We start from the raw sequence: 13,170 nt of genomic DNA on the forward strand, positions 1-13,170 counted from the left end.
GCTTGGCTCACATCAACTCAGACAGTCTTTCAGGGTACCATGCTCTGTGAAGATAACATCTCATCTAATCTTCCCATCAACTACCTGGGGGGATCGTTGGCCCCATTATTCAGTAGAGAATACCTAAGGGCAGAGAGGTGAAGAACTGTATCTGTGAGTCTTGGAACCAGAGCCCAAGGCAGAACTATATAACCAAGGTCTATGTAACCTCTCTAGAAGTGTCCCCATCCTTCATCTGGTCTCTGCTCCCACAAGATCCCTACAGTGGACCTTAGAGATCACTTGGCCAGTCCCTTCTGAAAATGGTGGAAAGATGCATCATAAAGCGAGGGCAGGAGCTTCTCTGGTTCATAAGCTGGAAGCTACCTATGTCTAGCTAGGTCCTTGGATGGGTAGATGGATAGATAGTAGGTGGATAAACAGTTGGCAGAATAAGTAGACAGATAGATGGGGATCAACAATGGAAAGAGGGAGTGACACTAAACAGGGAATGACTCATGCTGACAAGTGGAGGCATCTTGGCCCAGTTTGAGGACTTCTTCCTGAGCTTCCAAGCTCCGAGCTGCTCTCTAGTTGTTGTCACTGCTCAGTTTCCCTGAGGGCAAAAGGTGCCATCTAGTCTCTGCTTCAGCCTCATTGTGTGTTTCCAGATACATAACTTCAACCCTGCTGAGCCTCAGTTTTACACACGATAGAATGGGCCTCACTTCATTAGCTGATGGGAGAACTTCATGAGCTAGTCCTCATAAAACACTCTTCGTACCGTGCCAGATGCACCACGTGCACTCATTGTGGCTGATGAACTCTAAGGTGGGGGTGGGATTACACACATGCAAACAGCCCCACACTCACACACATTCTAGAAAGTGCAAGGCCCTGGCTTTGGGGAAGAAGGATGGAGAAAGGGCTCAAGCTCTAGCTACAACCAGGCCCTTTTTGGTGACCCAAGACAAGACGTTGGCCTGCGTACCTTTGCAGACTCTAGGCTCCAGGGGTCTTACAGGATTCTGGCTGGGTTACAGCTAGAAGGAGCAGAGAATTCAGCCCCAGCAGGGGGCTCATACTCCCCCTCTCCCAGGCCCCTTCCAGAGGCACAGAGCCAGATCAAAGGGACCCAGCAACTGAGGGCTGGGAGGAGGCCTTGGAAAGAATGTAAACATGAAGATATTTTTAAACTTTTTCCAGCCCTAGTGATAGAGCTCTTGAAGCCAGAGGCAAAGAGGTCAGTCTGGCCCTCATACGCAATGATCTAAACAGTCTTGGGACCCCCGAGAGGGGGACCTGCCCCCAATCTCCACCTACCTCTCTCTGCCCAGAACTGCAGCTTAGACCTCATGGTTGAAGTTTTTCCTGTGTCCCTACCTCCAGATGTCCTGCTACTCCAGAACACTGGTTGGTAGGCTGAAAGGAGATGGGGGAGCAACTAGAGTAGAGCAGAAACAGAATAGGAAGGGTAGGAGCCCTGCATCTGGGTCCACAGATTGAGTCAGGTTCTGAGAGGGCCATTAATGATGGAACTTGGGGAGAGGGGGCAGGAACAACTCCTTTGATTATACCCAAGTGTCACAGTGATTCATGAACGTGGGGACAAAGCTCCCAGAACATCTCTGCTTCCGGTGTCATAGTGATGCTCGCCATGGGTTCCATGACAACAGCCTCTTCCTGGAGTGATGTGGCCACCCTCTCACACTCTCAAGAGTGCCACAAGGAGACGCATGCAGGGGAAGCAGCCACAACACATTGCCTCCACTCTGTGATCAGATCCCCAGTGACCACAGCACATGGGACATGGGAACCTTCACATTCCACTAGCCAGAGCCTGTGGCTGAGTTGTGGCCTGGCTGGGCTCTGCTTATCAGGATATTGAGGAGTCCTGGCCCAAGAGAGACCTCGGCTTCTATCTTGCATACTTTGGGAAACTGCTGTGCCACCTCTCCCTGCTTAGGGGTGCAGAAGGACTTTGTGTCGCTCCAGACCACACAGCTCCTATGGGAAGGGCATGACAAAGGTTTAAACCAAACTCACAAAATGGTGTCATTTTCCAGGACCCCTCTACTAGAGCAGCAGAGCCAGGGACTTAAAGTGTGGTGGGATATGGGATTCATGGAAGCTGAGTGGCGTTAGCACTAGTGGAAAGGGACTGGAGACCTGTCCAGGTTTCCGTGTCCCTGTATATGCCCCTTGCCAGGGCTGTTGCTATTCTTACCTACTTGGTGGTGGCAGGGATCAGAGATAGTGGAAGAGTGGGAAGGAGTCATGAGCGCTGGCCCCTTATCTGACACATTCTGTGGAAACTTGGCAAGGGGTTGCCAGTCTCAAGGGACGGAGTAGCTTGGGGAGTGGGGGACTGGGGGCCACAGGGATGGGCTGGGGTGTTTTGCAGAAACTTCTTCTCTTATATTCAGGTAAAGTCTCCTTCAAAACTGGCCTGGGGTGAAGGGGTTCCAGTCATCTGTCTTCCTTCCTACCACCTTTGGTCCTTTCCGAAGTCCACCCCAGAACACACTGCCATTGTTTTCATCACTGAGTCTTTGTCACTCCAGGTAACAGTGTGGCGGCTTCCTTACTTAAAAGGGCTGCCTCTAGGAAACAGCACTGACCTGGCCTGGAGCCACAGAAGCCCCTTTTGGCCACATTTCCACCCATTTCCTTACTATGTGGCCTTAAGCAAATCACATGTCTTCCTAGAGCTTCACCTTCCTCATTCCTTCTTCCAGGCTGTATTAGAGATGACCGGAAGGTGTGTGCACACATACAAGGGTCCAGTCCATGTGTATGTGCATGCATGCACACAGGTAGACAATCAGAGGTAGAGACACATGGGCCCCCACCCTAGAGACTCCCTCCCCATGGATTTTCCATTGGCACGTCGGCACCCTCTGTCCCCAAAATAGGCCCTACGAGCCGTGTGCGACAGAGCCCAGACTGAGGGGCCTTTTTTTAGCTGCCCTTTGATTGTCAGCTCTTGAATGACTATTTCAAGGCCCAACGCCTAGAGGAGCAGGGCTCGCTGAGTGGGCCTGGCTCCTTCTGAAGGCTTCCCCAGGAGGCTAGTCCTACAGTAGGCAGGGAGAGCACGCATCCCCTGGAGAGGGCCGCCCGACCCAGCACTTAGCATCTACCTCCAGGAAAACTACAGATTGGCAAAACTCAACCCCATTTATGGAGCTCTCCCCATGGCCTCTGCCCACTCATTATACACTGTGAGGATTTCCTGGGATAGTACAAATCAAGCCCTAAACTAGCATAGGGCCTGGTGTCTAATTGACCCTAAAAGTATTACCAGTTATTGTTATTGTTGTCATTACAGCTGTAATCACTCTTGGCTTTTATTGTGACGGTAACTTTTTTTCTGGTTTTTTTTTTTTTTGCTAGTCCCGGGGCTTGAACTCAGAGCCTGAGCACTGTCCTTGTGCTTTCTCAAGGCTAGAGATCTACCACTTGAGCCATAGCACCACTTCTAGCTTTTTCTATATATGTGATACCTAGGAATCAAACCCAGGTCTTCGTGCATGCTAGGCAAGCACTCTATCACTAGGCCAAACTCCCAGCCCCTGTCTTTAAATACCATCAGTCACAGACCCACAGGTTTCCCAAACTCCAGATTCTGGAAGTCAAGGTCTAGTGCTAATAACCCCTGTACCTGGATTCTAGAATTGCCTCCCTAGAACTAGAAGAAATGGGCTTCTTCCATCGCTCCATAGGAGGAAGAATTTTCTGGCTGTTCAGGTGTATAATACTTGACAAACTTAGCTCCCTAGTCAGTGTACATGTGTATAGTGGTATGGGCTATCAAAAAGAGGGCCCCAGATATAGGGAGGCAGATTCTGGGAAGTGGTAGGGCAGGGAGAGGAAGAGAGTATCGCTAAGCCAAGCCTTCCCTTTTCCAGTTAGGGTCATTTCCCAGCAGGACAGCAAGGTCAGCTGGGGCTGGGGACAGAGAGTCACATGTTCTACCCTCATCCCAAGTAGTTCCTGTACAAGAGGAGATTCCTTATGGCCCACAGGACAAAAATAGATCCCAGGTGATGGCCTGCAATCCTGGTTCAGAGCCACCAGGGTTATTCTGAGAGTGACAGGTCCAGAGTCAGACCAGACCTTGGTTAGGTGGAATTGAGCTAGAAGTGGTACCCTCAGCCTGCAGGCACTTTGCCCTTTCAGGGATTCTGAATAGAGGTAGGGGGCTGCAGCTGTGTGTTACCTGGCCTTGTAGGTATGGGCTCCAACATGACCCTAGACAAGGCATGAGGCAACCCTAGGGTCAACTTCCTTTTCCAACCATGAGAACCTTGATTCCTACATTTTGGCCTGACTGAGGGAATGTAGTGAAGTTGCTCAATAAATGTGTGAATCCTCACTTTAGCTGTCCCAGAACTCAGACATTTCTGTATGCAGAAAGGGGAAAGGTCTTGCCTCAGTTGCCCAGCAGCAGAAAGTTCTTCCGCGTTTGGAAGAAGTCAGAGTCAGGCACAAAAGCACATTTCTGAAAGGATTTGTGGGGATTTTCCAGGAGCAATTCCATCCAACTGGAGAATTCCATTCCTGGCTTGGCTGCCCAGGACCCAGACTAAGGGGAAGACACTCTGGCTGAGTCCAGTTCTGCCTAGCTCTTGCTCCTTGTCTACCAAGCTCAGGCCCATGTCTGGGGTGTAATGGTGCTCTACACACTCTGAATGGTGGAATTTGAGGGACCTGATGTTTCTAGCACCTCGCATCTGTCAGGACTGTGGCACAGAACAGTGCTGAACACATAGTTCTTTCTTTTTTCTTTCCTTTCTATCTATCTTTCTTTCTTTTCTTCTTTCTTTCCTTTTTTTTTTTTTTGCCAGTCCTGGGGTTTGAAAATGCAGGGCCTGGGCACTGTCCTTGGATACTTCTTGTTCAAGGCTAGCACTCTGCCACTTGAGCCACAGCGCCACTTCTGGCTTTTTCTGTGTACATGGTACCAAGGAATCAAACCCAGGGCTTTGTGCATGTTAAGCAAGCATTCTACCACTAAACTATGCACCCAGCCCCCTGAACACATAGTTCTATGTGGCTCTCCCCTGACACCCCCTCCATTCCATCTAGAGGCTGCCTCTTTCTTTTCTTTTCTTTTCTTTTTTTTTCCTTTTCTTTGCCAGTCCTGGGCTTGAGCTCAGGGCCTGAGCACTGTCCTTGGGCTTTCTCAAGCCTAGAGCTCTACCACTTGAGCCTCAGCATCACTTCTGGCTTTTTGCTATGTATGTGGTACTGAGGAATCTTCATGCATGCTAGGCAAGCACTCTACCACTAGGCCAAACTCCTGGCCTGCTGCCTCTTTCTTTCATCCAAGGTATTCTGGAATTTTCTCTAGCCCCAGCCCCTGAGCCCGAATGAGTATAGACAAAATGGCATGATAGACAGTGACTTGGAAACAGATGGCACCTGACTTGGTTTAGGGCTGAGAAACTGACAAAGACAACTGGTGAGAATAGTATCTGTGCTGGGCCAGCTGCCTGTGCAAAGACTCAGAGGTATGGTCAAATTGAGAAACAGGGATATTCAGTTTCCTTGAGGTCAGAGTCCAAGTCTGAGGCCTCCTGGTGAGCATTGAGGCTGGGAGCATAGAAAGCAGGGAGAACGAACAGAACTGAGTTACACACTAATCTGGAATTAGAACCCAATTCCTTGCCAGCCCAAACGACTTCCCTCCATGGCTCCTCCAGCAGGGTTTGCTTCAAAACAAGGGGAATCTTCTCTGGGATGGGCCAGGCTGGCTGACCGAAGTGCCCAGACACACTAGAGGTTAGAGGCCCTGCCAGGACCCCAACTGTGTTCTTCATCAGGGGGCTGTCCTTGGGGACATTCTGAATCTCAAATGGACACTGTCTGCCCTCATAGTCCCTGAGGAGCCACAGTCTTCCTTCCCAACCCCCACTCGGGAAAAAAGGAAAGAAAAGAAAAGGCTTCTTGGAACAAAGTTCTTCTTGGGTCCCATTTACTCTTGACACTTTATTTCAACTTCAGCCTTGTCCCTTACCCTATCCAGCTTTGGTCACCATCTCCATGCTTGGGAGGGAGCACGTGGCCACCCCTGAGACTGGCGCCAAGGTTTATGAGGCAGTGCAGAAGTCCCTGAGAGCCAGATGGGTGGAAAATGTTACCCAGTTCTAAATCAGCCAGCCTACCAGCCTCCTGGTGATCTCATCCCCTTCCTAAGATAGTCACACTCCCCTCCCCCATGGCTGGCCAGCCAATGGGGTAAGTCATATCACGAGGGAGCCAGTGAAGGAGTGTGTGTGTGTGTGTGTGTGTGTGTGTGTGTGTGTGTGTGTGTGTGTGTGTGTGTGTGCTGGAGGAAGAACTTCAACTTGGGGGTTCACTATAAATTCAGCTGTGTTCCCATCCCCCTCCTCTACTGACAATATTTACAAACAGCAGTTTCTTGCTGAAGGAACTATAAAAGTCTCTGCCCATCATGTTTTCTTTTCACTCACTTTCAAAGTCTGCCAAGATGTATGCAACAATCCGTGTCCTGTGCTGGAGGATATGTTGATTGGTGCGTAGTTTCTTGTTCTTACAAACACCAGTGCCATGACCATTTTTGTTCAAATCCCCTGATGTAGTTGCCCGGCCCACCCTCCTTCCTTCCCTCCTTCTCTTTTTCCCTCCCTGCCTTCTACCCTCCCATTTCCCCTCTCCCTTTATGAAATAAATTCTCATGGGTGCTGGGTGGAATGGTAAGCTTCATGTGTGCCTGGCTCTGGGCAGGGAAGGGGATCAAAAATTAATGAATGGCTGGGTGCCAGCGGCTCATGCACGTAATCTTAGCTACTCAGAAGGCTGAAATCTGAGGATCACAGTTCAATGCCAGCCCGGGCATCTCCAGTTAACCACTAGAAAACCAGAAGTGGTGTGGTGGCTCAAGTGGTAGAGCACTAACCTTGAGTTGAAGAGCTCAGAGACAGCGCCCAGTCCCAGAGTTCAAGCCTCATGTCAGGAAGGAAGGAGAGAGAGAGAGAGAAAATTAATGAATGGTCACAAAGTCAAGAAAGAGGGGCAAGCCAGATATAGTGGTACAAACTTGTAATCCCAAAACTCAGGAGGCTGAGATTGGAGGATCATGAGCTTGAGGATACATTTGGCTATATAATCAGATCCTATTGAGAGAGAAGAGTGGGGAGGAGGGAGGGAGAGAGGGGGGGGCAGACAGAGACAGATAGAGACACAGAAAGCCTAGCTTCCACCTGCTCTAAAAGATATAGCTCATTTTAGACACAGGATTTCCCATACTGACAGCTGTGTCTAAACATCCTCACTCCAAGCACAGATAGAAGTCCCAGGTTCAGGGCGATATCCCTCCCAGCCCATCAGATTTACACAGTTTGCCAAATGCAACCCCAGATTTTGTTAGAATCCTTCTGTAGACGGAGAGCTCACTTCTTCCTACATTATTGCCTGGCCTTTGAGGAGCAGACAGAAGGTATGTTTTCAGTAAATGTCTAAACATTCAACAGAGTTTCATGAGTGCTAAGAAGAAGCTTTGGAGGCAAAACGCCAAGATTTGAAATTCATCTCTGCATTTATCAGTCCTTTGACCTAGGGCATAACATTTTACCTCTTTAAATTCAGTTCTTAATCTATAAAATGGGCTAATATTTGTCATAAGATTGGGTGGGGATTAAATAACATAAGTAAAGTATTTAAGACAGAACCTGTCCAGAGTATATGATTTTTTAAATGTGGCATTGTTTATTAAATGGTCATAAGTGGAGCCCCTGCCATGTCCCTTCCCTGGATGAACTCATATCCAAGTGGCTGAAGCTCAGGAAAGTATGAGGTGAGATGGGCGGGGGTTGGCTCATAAGGTTAGAAAAGATTAAGATATTTTTCTAACTCTTTGGAAGCAAGACAAGGCCACAGGAGGATGTCACTTGGGGCTATAAAAACATTTTCAGGAGCTGAGTTAAATAAATAAGAAATTCAATTTTCAGCATACCCCAAAGTGGATAATATAATAAAGGCATATATGCCATGTATCAAATTCACCAATTACCAAGCTGGTCAGTTCCGATGCTACTTTTGCCATATTCTCTTGGATACCAGAAGGTCCTTATGATCACTCTACTGCTAGATGGAATGTGTCATCATTATTAGAGCTAGTCTTCCTCAGAAGAAGAGATTACAGTTTGTGGGGGTGCGGGGGGGGGATCAAGACCTCTTTCTTTCCTTATTCTTCCCTCCTCACTTGCTCCCTAATATATTTTATTATTTTATTATTCTATTCTTCTAATCATTCTATTCTATGCTATTTCCTTTTGCCAGTCATCGGGCTTGAACTGTGTGCCTGGGCACTGTCCTTGAGTTCTTTTGCTCATGGGTAGCAGTTTATCACTTGGGCCACAGCTCCACTTCTGATTTTCTGATGGATAATTGGAAAGAAGAGTCTCTTGGACTTTCTTGCCTGGGCTGGCTTTGAACTGTGATCCTCAGATTTCAGCCTCGTGAGTAGCTAGGATTACAGATGTGAGCCACCAGTGCCTGGCTCGTCACTGTTTCATTTCATCTCAATGTTATGGATGGAAAACAGGTTCTTCCTCTTGCTAAGCAAGTGCTCTAGCACTGAAGCTACCCCCCTCTCTAGCCCCTCCCCAACATTTTCAATGCATATAATTAATTCCTACTTTATGTCAGGCCCTGAACTGATCCCTAGGAACCCATGGGCAAGTCAAGTTAGGGACCTGATGCAACTAAGAAAACAGGTAGGAGAGATCTGTGGAGCTGTTATAGGGTCCCCAGTGCAGTGGGGACCAGAGAAGGCCTAGAAAGTCAGAGAGTCTTCTAGGGTGAGCGATACTACAGCAGAGTTAAGCCAAAAAGCTGAATAAGCCAAGAGATGAAGACAGCACAGCAGGTGTTTCAGCTAGAAGAACAGCAAGGCCAAAGGCCTGGTACATTCTAGGAACATGAGCTATATGTAGCTATGAGGCACACTAACCTGGGGCAGGGGGGAGCGATCAGAGGCTAGCCTAGGGGAGAAGTCTGAGCTTTCACACCAAGGGTGACGGAGCCATGAGATGGTTCAGAGCAGATGAGTAACATGGTCGGACGTGATGGTTTCTGCTTGGTGGAACTGCCTGGAAGGGAGCTATCATTTAGAGTTAGGGGTAGATATTAATGGTTTGGGCCATTTGGGGAGCTGGGAGAGTTAGGCAGGAAGGACTGGACCCCAGGGCTACTAGGAGAGTGGTTATGGGACTTCAGGGAACGGAGTAAGAAAGATGGGATCCCAGGAAAGTAGCCACCCTGGGGGAGATTGTTCGAGGTAGGACTCAGAAACTTCTTCCCCACAAAGCTGGACTGGATGAGCACAGTGCACCCCAAAGATGCCCAGAACCCTGTAAGACTTCCAGGCTGTAGACGCAGGGAGACCTTTTCAGACCCAGGCTGGGCCTCATGGCTTAGAGACATTTTCCTCTCAGTCCAACTGCAGCCGACACCTGCACGGCCAGATGGTGACATCTAGAGGCAGCCTCTGGCTCTCACATTCCACCATATCACCCTCATCAAGATGCCAGGTAGAGTACAGCTTAGCTCCTCCTTCTCTGGATGCCTAAGCACGGTGTGGGGTAGAAAAGCGGACCCACTGTAGTGATTCCTTTGTAGTTTATTGTTCAGTTTTGGTACTAGATCCTCTCTGCCAACTCTCCAGGATTCTTTTTGTTTCTAGCACTTACTGTTTTCTTCCTATTTCCTGGGCCCCTTCTCTCCTCTTCCATCTGTCCTTCTGTCTGTCCTTTCTCACTCATTACACAATGAGCCTGTGAATCTCTGGGTAGGACAAGGGGCCAAGACTGAGGCCGTAGGGATTGTGGTGGAGACTAACAAAGACAAAGGCCAACAGATCTAGCAGTAACCCCCTAGGGAAGTTGGGAGGTTGAGGCAGGATATCCTACTCTACTCCTACCCTATGCCCAAGCTGATAAAGAACAAGTCACACACCATGCATGGCCTTTCCTACCCAGGCACATTTGGCCCAGGCTGCCTCCATCTTCACTGTCTTTCTCATTTCCAACCTCCCCTGGAGCCCTGGCTCTAGACACTGGCTAGACTGGGTTCTGAGCTTCGATCCATGTGCTTCCTTCCCTGGACTGGCCCTTACCAGCCCCCACGTGGCCAGTATCAAGAGCCTCTCGGCCCCTAGCACAATGGGGCCTCGCATGACTGCCCTGACCATGCAAGGTTTGCAAGGGGCGCACATTCCTCTCCTTGTCTGCTGCCAAGAGGTGAGATCAGGTGAAAGTTTTCCCGAGTCTTCCACAGGCAGGCAGAGTTGGGAGCAGAGACAGTGGACTCCACAGCCTGCTTTTCCTGGCATCTAGCCTGTTTATTTCCTGGGCAGTGAAAGTCAGGAAAGGAACCCTGGACTCCTCACTTTGCTACTTCAACCAGTCTATTTTCTAGATCAAGAATGCCTGCTCAGGGGCTGGGAGTTTGGCCTAGTGGTAGAGTGCTTGCCTAGCATGCATGAAGACCCGGGTTTAATTCTTCAGTACCACATGCATAGAAAAAAGCTGGAAGTGGTGCTGAGGCTCAAGTGGTAGAGCTCTAGCCCTGAGAAAGTCCAAGGACAGTGCTCAGGCCCTGACCTCAAGCCCAGGACTGGCAAAAAAAAAAAAAAATGCTCAAACCCCATATGGCTTAGACCCACAAATAAAAGCTCCTCTATGTCAGAAGGAACCACTTGGAGTGATGGCCAACTATGTACAGTTCAAAAGGCCACCAGACCGGGGATTATTGAGTATTAAGTAAAATGAAATACAATTTCTGTAGCCTAGGCCAGGAGTGTAGTCTAGTGGTAGAGTGCTTGCCTAGCATGCATGAAGCCCTGAATTCCTCAATACCACATATACAGAAAAGAGCCGCAAGTGTGCTGTGTCTCAAGTAGTAGAGCACTAGCCTTGAGAAAGCCCAAGGACAGTGTTCAGGACCTGAGGGCTAGCCAAAAAAAAAAAAACTGTATCCTAAATTTACAAACTAATTTTTTTCTTCAGCAACGATAATCCCAGCACTTAGAAGGCTAAGGCAGGAAGATCTCAAGCTCTGGGACTACCTAGGTGGAGATCCTGTCCCAAAAATAATTAGCCAGGAGCTGCTGGCTCAGGCCTGTAATACTAGCTACTCAGAAAACTGAGATCTGAGGATGAAGGTTCAAAGCCATCCTGGACAAGAAAGTTCATGAGACTCTTATTTCCACTTAACCACCAAAAGCTGTAAGTAGAGCTGTGGCTCAAGTGGTACAGCACTAGCCTTGATACTAGCATTAGCACTAGCACTAGCACAGGGATAGTGTCTAGGCCTAGAGTTCAAACACATAGCTAGATGTGAGTGCACATGCGCATACACACACACACACACACACACACACACACACACACACACACACACACACACACACATATTTCCTTGTTTCCTTTTCTGGTTAAAAAGTACAAACAGCTCAATTTTCAAAATAATCTAGTTCTTTTATAATTCCCTCTATTTTTATCATGTTCCAAAATGATGGGCAGAACAGGAAAGTGTGGCGAGTATATGTCAGCTGACTCCTAACAGCTAAAACAACATCAAAAGTTAACAAACGTTTATTTTTGTCTCAGCAATAACAACAACAAAAAAAGGCTTCTAGCCTCCTTTTAGCACTGCCAACCTTTCCTCCCCTGCCCTCCAGCCTGGGCCAAAACTACAAAAAGATTCAACATATCATTATTCCTTTCTGAAATCCCAGTATTGGGACAATACTTTGCAGTTGGCTGAAATCAGTCTTACTGTGATATATTGAGCTTTTTATTCTTATCAGGTCCCCAATACTCCCCTTTCTACCTCTTCCTCAAGTCTGCCCAAGAACCAACAAAAAGTTGTGATATACAAGTTGCCCCAATTTCATCCTTATACATCATATATAGTAACAATATTGTACCACATAAATATGTGCAATTATATCAAACACTCTAAGGCATTAATAATAAAATATTTGTGCCTACATTTTGGCTAAGAATCCCCTGGGGCAGTCCTTACATCAACGGACAGCACTTCAGGCATAAGGTACAGTGTAGCCAGTGGGGTAGGATAGAATGAGGGTTTCAGTTCCATCAAGGTAGCTGTGGAACCTTCTTCCTGTTGCTGGTTGTGCACTTACCATTCACCCAAAAGGTGGATTTACAAGTGGATTTGAAGAGCAAAGTGAAGTCATGAAATTGCAGAAAGCCTTGAACCTGAGTGTGTACAATAAAAACCAAAGTCTTCCATTTCCTTTTCAGATCTCCACATAACTGAGAACTTCCTGTGTGTTAGCAGCTATCAAGTATTTGGGGTTGCTATTGTTTTGCCAGTCCTGGGGCTTGAACTAAGGGCCTGAGTATTGTCCTTGAGCTTTTTCAAGGCTAGATCTCTATCACTTGAACCACAGCACCACTTTCAGCTTTTTCTATGTATGTGATACCAAGGAATCAAACTCAGGGCTTTCTGCATGCTAGGCAAGCACTCTACCACTAGGCCACAGACTGGGCTGCTATCAGATATTTATGAAGCACTAAACTGTTTCTCTTTTAGGTGGATACATCTCATTGTATAGTCTAAGCTGACCCCAAACTTCTGTCATCTCAGCCCCTTAAGTGCTCGAATCACAGGCATGAGCCACCATACCTAGCTTTGGGTTGACTCTTAAATAGCCCAAGAAATCTTTAGTTGACAAAGTCTGTAAAAGAAAAGACAGTGTGAAAGAAAAGGCAGTGTGATGTCCTAAAGGCTTAAAAAATTAGTATTCAAAGCAAAGAAAATCAAATTTCATTTTGCCTCTTTTATTTATAAGTTTTACTTAAATATCCCTAGAGTTGAAAAAAATTCAGTGTCAAATACGAACATGAGTAAATACACTTAAAATACAAATATCAGTGATGGCTAAAGAACATGGTTGATCAATATTATCCAAGAGGCAAGTTAAACATCAGAAGCAGGAAAATGAAGATTCGAAGCCTCAGATGGCTCAAGAGATGACTGGAATGGCCTAAACATACCTGTGAAAGTTTACTATCAGGGCATGTACATGAAAGTTTACATCACACTGTACCACAAGCCTTCACCCAACAAATCCAAGGCCACAGGAGAGCTTTTCTGCCATGAGTCACATTCCAAAGGCCAATGAGAACCACT

Source organism: Megascapheus bottae, chromosome 24 (assembly GCF_031878675.1).
Source record: "Megascapheus bottae isolate mThoBot1 chromosome 24, mThoBot2.hap1, whole genome shotgun sequence".
Lineage (NCBI taxonomy): Eukaryota > Metazoa > Chordata > Mammalia > Rodentia > Geomyidae > Megascapheus > Megascapheus bottae.